The sequence below is a fragment of the Meriones unguiculatus genome (genome assembly GCF_030254825.1).
Source record: "Meriones unguiculatus strain TT.TT164.6M chromosome 13 unlocalized genomic scaffold, Bangor_MerUng_6.1 Chr13_unordered_Scaffold_77, whole genome shotgun sequence".
Lineage (NCBI taxonomy): Eukaryota > Metazoa > Chordata > Mammalia > Rodentia > Muridae > Meriones > Meriones unguiculatus.
Window position 1 is genome coordinate 8,275 of NW_026843681.1, and position 8,274 is coordinate 16,548.

Consider the following 8,274-nt stretch of genomic DNA (forward strand, 5'->3'; position numbering starts at 1 on the left):
GTTTGTAAGCTTTGTGTTCTTTCTGATGCTATATATATCGAGCTTTAAGCCAGGGTGGTCTGATAGGATACAGGATGTTATTTCAATTTGCTCTAAGGACTTACATTGTGTCTGAGTATGTGGTCAATTATAGAGGATGTTTCATGAAATGATGAGAAGATATATTCCTTTATGTTTCTGTAAAAAGTTTTGTAATTTTCAGGTAGTTAGTCCCTGCTTTGGTAATATAGCTGAGCTCAGGTGGTGACATATTGCCTGACTGTTCAAAATCTATTCCTAATATGGTGTCTAGGCATCTGGGTTTGGTGCGATTCTAGGTGTACGTGCTATATTGAGGTGTGCGAGTTTTGTTTTTGGGGTTCTGTTAGCACTCTGAAGTTTCAGAAAGTGTGTTGGATGAGTGTTGCTATTTTAATGACCTGCTTGGCTAGGGTGTTCATGTTTGCGGGATGGTATGGAGGGGAAGGAGCCACATATGTTCATTTGGAGCACTAGGGAAGTTTCTTAGAATTGGGTTTCAATTAACAAAGATATTGGGGAAGATCCCCCATATACAGCTAGTCTCCATGCAATCATGGCCTAGCATATGTTATTGTGCTGATCCACATCCACATTTATGTTTTAATATTTGCCAGAGAGTATATTCTTAGTCTCAGGATGTCATGTATTCATGACATTAATACTGCCTGAGACTTCTGAGTTATTGGATTTCAGGTATGTGACATTCTTCCTGCCTCTTGTGTTTGTTTTGAGTTTTTAAATGAGGTATTTTCCCTGTTTGTGTGACTATGCACCTTTTCTGTACCTGATCCTCACAATAGTTAGCTGATGGCCTCAGAAGTTCAAAATTTGGAGTAATGGGTAGTTGTGAGCCTGAATGTAAGCACTGGCAATTGAGGCCAGTTATTGTCAAGACCAACAAGAGCTTTTCATTGTTGATCCACTTCAACCGTCTTATGTTGCTCATTAATGGACAACTATTCCAGAACTAATGTTTTCATCTGTCCATTTCTACCTGTTTGAACATGCATTCCCTTATAGTAAACTCTCATTAATATTAGAGTTTAAACTGGGACACTTCAGGTTTCTGGAAGATAGATACAAAACAGTATTGAATATATAATTCTTTGTAGGAACTTCAGAAATACCTTGGAGTTCTTTGTATCTTTCTTAATTGAATGATTTTTTTTGCAGCAGATAAAGGCCTTAAATCTACCTCATCTGGATGTCATGAAATTTGTTTTGGAGGCCAGACAGGCTTGCAGCACAATAAAATACACATACCTCTGCTTCCTGACTACTGGAAATAAAGTCATGAGGCAATACATCCTGCTTCTCCATAATTATTGTAGTTAGTAATTGTGCATACAATTTCTGTGATCTGCAGTCTGTACTGTTCATCACTATCCTTGACTTGCTTACTTTATGTCTGTTGATTGACATTTCTCTTGTAAGGCTAAATTCTATTCAAAGGGTTCCAAATGAGATATACCTCCTCATTTAGTTTACTTCTAAAATGACCAGGTGAGTACATCAGAACTTCTCTGTCATGAGATAAGTCAGGGAAGAACCAGAATTATATGAATAAATTGTCAATGATGTATACTTTTACATTGTTGCCACTATTGTGCTTTCTCTTATACACATATGTGGGATAATTTAGAATTCTATCACCTATGATGATGTGAATGTGTACTTCACTCGGGAAGAGTGGGCTTTGCTGGATCCTTCCCAGAAGAGTCTCTACAAAGATGTGATGATAGACACCTACACGCACCTTACAGCCATAGGTAAGACAGTGAATTTTCTTTCACTATTAAGGTAAAGTGGACATCTTTTGTTGATTTTTCTCAATGATGCGCTTATGTAATTTCAATTGGAATGAGGAAGAATAAATCAATCATGTTTCTAAGGTCACTGAAGAGAGAAAGTTAAATTTTCCCTAATTTTCAATAAAATATCAACTCTTTCTGGTATATATTTTAGGCTACAAGTGGGAAGACCATAATATTGAAGAACAGTGTCAATGTTCTAGAAGATATGGAAGGTAATTATCTCATGGATGTTGATATAAATATGCCTGTGAAAAAATTTCAATGTGTCCCAGGAGTTTTAAAGAAAAGCAATAGTGTAAAGAATCCAATATTCTAGAGTATTAAGGAATTTTAAATTCTCCCACACTCATGTTCCTCAGTGTAAGCTATCTTACTTATGTTATCATGGCATTTTGATATGAATGAAGACAGTGAAACCTTTGCTAAACAGATATTACTGTAAAAAGGACTTTTATTCAATCTACAAATCATGGTCTCCAAAGATTACTGCCCCTCTGTCTGCTACCCTAGGCCTGGGCAGGGCAGATTCTAGGTTCCATACAACCTACCTTAGGCCTAGGAGTTTTTTGGCCTCTGAGAATTACTGCTCAATAGACACACCCTATCTTGTTTTTTCTGAGCTCATAGATGGCTGATTCAATTCACCTGTTCTGACTCAAACTCATCTCCTAGCTTCCTTGTTAAATCTGTCTTTTCTACTGTCACCTAATTGCTTTGTATACTCTCAAACTAACTCCATCTGTATTTTCTAATCTTCAGGCTCTTTTTTATTCTCTGGCTCATCTGATCTTGACCTCAGTTCTCTCTCTCCAACCTGTCTTTCTATTACTATCCCAGTAAAACTCCCTCCTCTCTCCATGTAGTACCCCTTAAGAAGCTCATTTCCATTCTTGTCTCCTGAGAGATGCATGTATCATATTCTGCCAAATATTTTTCTGAGTGTGTCGTCTTTTCTGCTACTACTTTTTCTTCTAACTGATTTAGTGTGTCTGGTTTTATGTTGAGGTCTTTGATATACTTGGACTTTAGTTTTGTGCAGAGTGGGTAGTATGGATCTATTTGCATTTTCCTGCAGGTAGATATCCAGTTAGACCAGCACCATTTGTTGAAGGTGCTGGTCTTTTTTACATTGTATGCTTTTGGATTCTTTGTCAAAAATCAAGTGACCGTAGGTGTGTGGGTTTTTTTCTGAGTCTTCTATTCAGTTCCATTGATCCACCATTCTGTTCTTATGCCAATACCATGTAGTTTTTATTACTATGGCTGTGTAGTATATCTTGAGAACAGGGATAGATATACCTACAGACAAACTGTTGTTGTACAGGATCGTTTGGGCAATTTGGGTTTTTTTCTTTTTCCATATGTAGTTTAGAATTGTTCTTTGCAGGTCTGCAAGATTTATGTTGCTATTTTGAAGGGAATTGCATTCAATCTGTTGATTGCTTTTGGCAGGATGGCCATTTTCACTATGTTAATCCTATGGATACGTGAGCACAGAATATCTTTCCATCTTGAGATATCTTCTTCAATTTCTTTCTTCAGGAACTTGAAATTTTTTCAAAGAGGTCTTTCACTTGCTTATTTAGAGTCACACCAAGGTACTTTGTTATTTGTGGCTAATGTAAAGGGTGTTGTTTCACTAATTTCTTTCTCAACACTTTTGTCTTTGGTATACAGGAGGGCTATTGATTATTTTGCATTTCTTTTTTATCCAGCCACTTTGTTGAAGAAGTTTATCAGCTGAAGGAGTTCTCTGGTTGAATTTTTGGGGTCACTCATGTATACTATCATATCATCTGTGATTAGTGATACTTTGACCTCTTCCTTTCTTATTTGTATCCCCTTCTCTCCTTTGGTTGTCTTATTGCTGTAGCTAGGACTTCAAGTAATGTGTTGAAGAGATATGGAGAGAGTCATGCCTTGTCTCTGTTTTCAGTAGGATTGATTGAAGTTTTTCTGCCTTTAGTTTGATGTTGGCTCTAGGCCTGCTGTATATTGTCTTCACTATGCTTACATATGGGCCTGTATCCCTGATCTCTCCAACAGTTTAAATTTGAATGGGTGTTGGATTTTTGTCAAATACTTTTTCAGCATCTAAGGATATGATCAGGTGGTTTTTCTCCTTCATTTTGTTTATATGTAGATTACATTTTGACTATGATGTGATGTGAGTTTCTATCCTGGCCTTGTCTATTGGTGTCCAGTAGGCCTCTTTTGTGGTAATGGACATCTCTTTCTTTAAGTTGGGAACATTTTCTTCCATGATTTTCTGGAAAACATTTTCAGGACCTCGGAGCCTGGAATCTTCTTTTCCATCTATTCCTATTATTCTTAGATTTTTTCTTTTTTTAATTAATCTTTAATTAATAAAGAATAATAATAATTATTAATAATTAACAATAATAAAGAATTATTAATAATTTTATTTTTATATTTTATATATTATATTTATAATTTTATATTCTATATTTATAATAATTTTATTAATAAATTAATAATTTATTAATAATTATTAATAATTCTTTATTAATTAAACTTTTTCCCTTTTGTATCCCCCCTGTAGTTCCCTCCCTCCTGCTGTCCCAATCCCTTCCTTCCTCCACCCTCTGCATGCATGCTCCTCCCCAAGTCCACTGATAGGGGAAGTCTTCTTTTCCTTCCTTCTGATCCTAGTCAATTAGGTCTCATAAGGAGTGGCTGCATTGTCATCTTCTGTGGCCTGGTAATGATGCTTCCCCATCAGGAGAAGGTAATTAAAGAGCAGGCCAATCACTTCATGTCACAGACATTTCTCTTCCTATTACAATGGAACTCACTTGAATACTGAACTACCATGGGGTACATCTGTGCAAGGGTCTTAGGTTATCTCCATACACAGTCCTTGGTTGGATTATCAGTCTCAGGAAAGACCCCTGTGCTCAGATTTTTTGGTTCTGTTGCTCTCTTTGTGGAGTTCCTGTCCTCTCCATATCTTACTGTTTCTCACTTCTTTCCTAAGATTCCCTGCATTGTGCCCAAAGGTTGCCCATTAGTCTCAGCATCTGCATTGATAGTCTGCAGGGCAGAGTCTTTCAGAGGTCCTCTGTGTCAGGCTCCTGACTTGTTCCCTCTTTTCTCCTTCTTCTGATGTCCATCCTCTTTGTCTTTCTGGATAGGAATTGAGGAGTTTAGGAAGAGTCTTCCCTCTGGATTATTATCTTTAGGTGTATAGATTTTAGTAGGTTTATCCTATATTATATGTCTGTATGAGTGAGTATATACCGGGTGCAACATTTTCCTTCTTTATTATTGCTGAGTAATAGTCTATTTTATATTACCTCCATGTGTGCTTCCATTCCTCCACTGAGGGGCATCGGGGCTGTTTCCAGCTTCTGGCTATTACAAATAAGGCTGCTACCAACATTGTTTAGCAAATGTCCTTATTGTGTACTTGAGCCTGTTTTGAATATGTGCCTAGGAGTGGTATATCTGGATCTTGAGGAAGCGCTATTCCTAGTTGTCTGAGAAAGTGCCAGATTGCTCTCCAGAGTGGTTGTACAAGTTTACATTCCCACCAGCAGTGGAGTCGGGTTCCCCTTTCTCCACAACCTCTCCAGCATGTGTTGTCTCTTGAGGTTTTTATCTTAGCCACTCTGATACGTGTAAGGTGAAATCTTAGGGTCGTTTTGACATGCATTTCCCTGATGGCTAATGAGGTTGAGCATTTCTTTAAGTGTTGCTCTGCCATTCGATATTCCTCTATTGAGAATTCTCTGTTTAGCTCTGTATACCAATTTTAATTGGATTACTTAATTTTTTGCTTTTTAACTTCCTTAGTTCTTTATATAAATGTTTGTCTTCTCAGAGTATCCTTGATTTCTTGGAATGATTGTGTTTTCAACTTTTCTGATTTTACTTTTTCTTTGAGAGAAGTTTAAGTTGCTGCAAGTGTATCTTAAGTACCTGAGATTCTCCTTTCCATCTCATTTATTCTATTGGTGATGCTTACTTTTGTGGTTCCTGATGTTTTCTATAAGTTCTCCAGCTCCAGGGGTTTCTCTGTTTGTGTTTTTGTTATTGGTTTTAATTCTGTTTTCACACCTTGCACCATTTCCTTCGTCTGTTTGAATGTGGATTCCTGTCTTCCTATGACGGGCTCTGTTTTTTGCTGTTTTCCTCTTTATATGGCACTAATTGTGCCTCTACTTGTTCCTCTATTTGTTTGGCTATGTTTGCTTGTATTTCCTTAGAAGCTTTGGTCATTTCCTCTTTATTTGCCTCCATTTGTATGGCTATACTTTGAGAGATTTGTTCATTTCTTTATGTGTCACTAAAAACTGGATAAGTATAGCTCCAAAATCATTTTCCTGTGTTTCTGATGAATTAGAGTATCCACTGATTTGGGGCAGTTGCTGGTGAAGTCATGATGCCCTGATTTTTTTTGGGATGTGTTCCTACGCCGACCACTGGTGACCTGCTTATCTGTAATCTTGACTTTTTCTTCTTGAAGTCTGTAGTTCAGACTGTTTTCATCTTTCTCTGGTATATGGAGTATTCTTCAGGAAGATGGGAAAGGTCCACAGGTGTGAGTGTGTGTGTTGGAAAATCCACAAGCACAGAAGCACAAATGTGTTTGAACAAGTGTGTGCATGGAAGTTTGCCTTTAAGGAGACTGTGCTAGAGAGTGTAAATGCCTAGAATATGTTGCTGGGGATAGTGCAGGCACAAGTGTGGTTGTTTATGCTGCCAGAGTTGGCAGACACAATGCACGTGTGCAGATTCCCTGACTATCTCAGTATTCTACAGGCCACTGCATAGGCTCCAGGAGTTTTTTGCCTGGAGTCCATTGGTAAATCTGCAGAACCAGGGCTTCCATGTTGAGAACACTGTCCCAAGAATACCAATGTTGTCCACAGTGGGTATGTGGGTGGGAGGGATCCGATGTCTGGTTGCTAGCATAGAGGGACCCTGGATCTGGGGCTCTGCAGGCACTCATTTTAAGGCATGCTCAGAGCTCTTTGGTCTAATGAGAGAACACAGGGTTTCCCCCAGTTTTCTACTCCCAGATGTGTCCCTGCTTGGGCAAATGTGGGTGTAGGAGCTCTATCAGCTCAGTGGTGCTGCAGCTGCAAAACTTGGAAGCTGGTAAAACAGTCCACTGGGGGAGTCCAGCGACAGCTGCAGAAGTGGGAGGCAGGTATAGATGTCTGATGGGAAGCCTTGTGGAGACCCTACAGCGGTCTGCAGTCCTGGGTGGCCTGTACAGCCAGCTGCCCTCCAGTTAGGGTCTGGGAAGCTGGTACAGTCACTGGCTGGGAAGCCCTGAAGGGCCAATACAGTTGCTTGTGGACCTGGGACATAGAAGGCTGGTATAGCCAGCAACTGCCACTGAGGACTTAGGAGGCCTGCTTCTTCTGTCTTAGTCAGGAATCAGGGTGTGCTTAGCTAGAAGCTGCAGGGCACTGTGGGCTGCCTCGGCTAAGGAGAAGGGAGACCTGCCAAGGGTAAGTGCAGAGGGATTGAATGTTCCTACTCTCAGTCCCCAGAGGAGTCCTTGGATGACATGGATCCAAATGGTCTCAGGTCATGTTTTGTCCCTTCTCACCAAGGAAGCATCAACGTAGATGTCCTGGCTTTAGCTGCATCTCCACTCACCAATTTCAGAGTTCAGATACTCGGCCTCTCAGATATGATGTGTGCTGGTCGCTACCATCTTGGATCCCTTGTTGTCCTTTTTTTAATAAGTATATTTTTTGTCAAGTTTGATACAAGTCATGTAAGCATATAGATATGGAAAATAGAAATGTAACTATCTTTCCCAGAACAAGTAGAAGATATGTAGTTCTTCTTTAATTCAGACTTTGTTAATGTGGTGCACGTTTATATTTAATTTATTGATCATTAATCATAAAAAAATTATTAATAAAATGTTAAATTTTATTCATTGTCTCTCTAGTAGCAGTGATGATCTTGTAGGTCTCCATCAGTACATCTGTGTAGAGGTACTTTTGGGAAGGAATCACCAAAGCTCACTTTTCCTGAGCGGGCTTTTTCCTGATGTATATTATCATAAGTTATTGCATTCTAAACATCACTGTACTTGTGTACAATAGAACACATGATAGTGACCATAGTATAAATTTATATTTGTTCATGTTTTCATACATTCATTATTAATAACAAATAAATCATGAACTTGTATCACATTCATAAAGTCTTTTCTGAGCAGGGGATTTTTAATAATTAAACTAATTACTTAATTAGTTTCCCAAACTCATTGAAAATAAAGTCAAAGAAATCACACTACAAAAAAATCCCTATGATTACAGGCCCTCTGGAAATTGTTGTGTTTATGATAGTTCACTTTACAAAATCAGTATGACTACAACTAAATGAATGCATTCACTGTGATAAAGCTGAGTTCTTCCAGGTCTTTTTAAATATGTGATGAACCACTTAT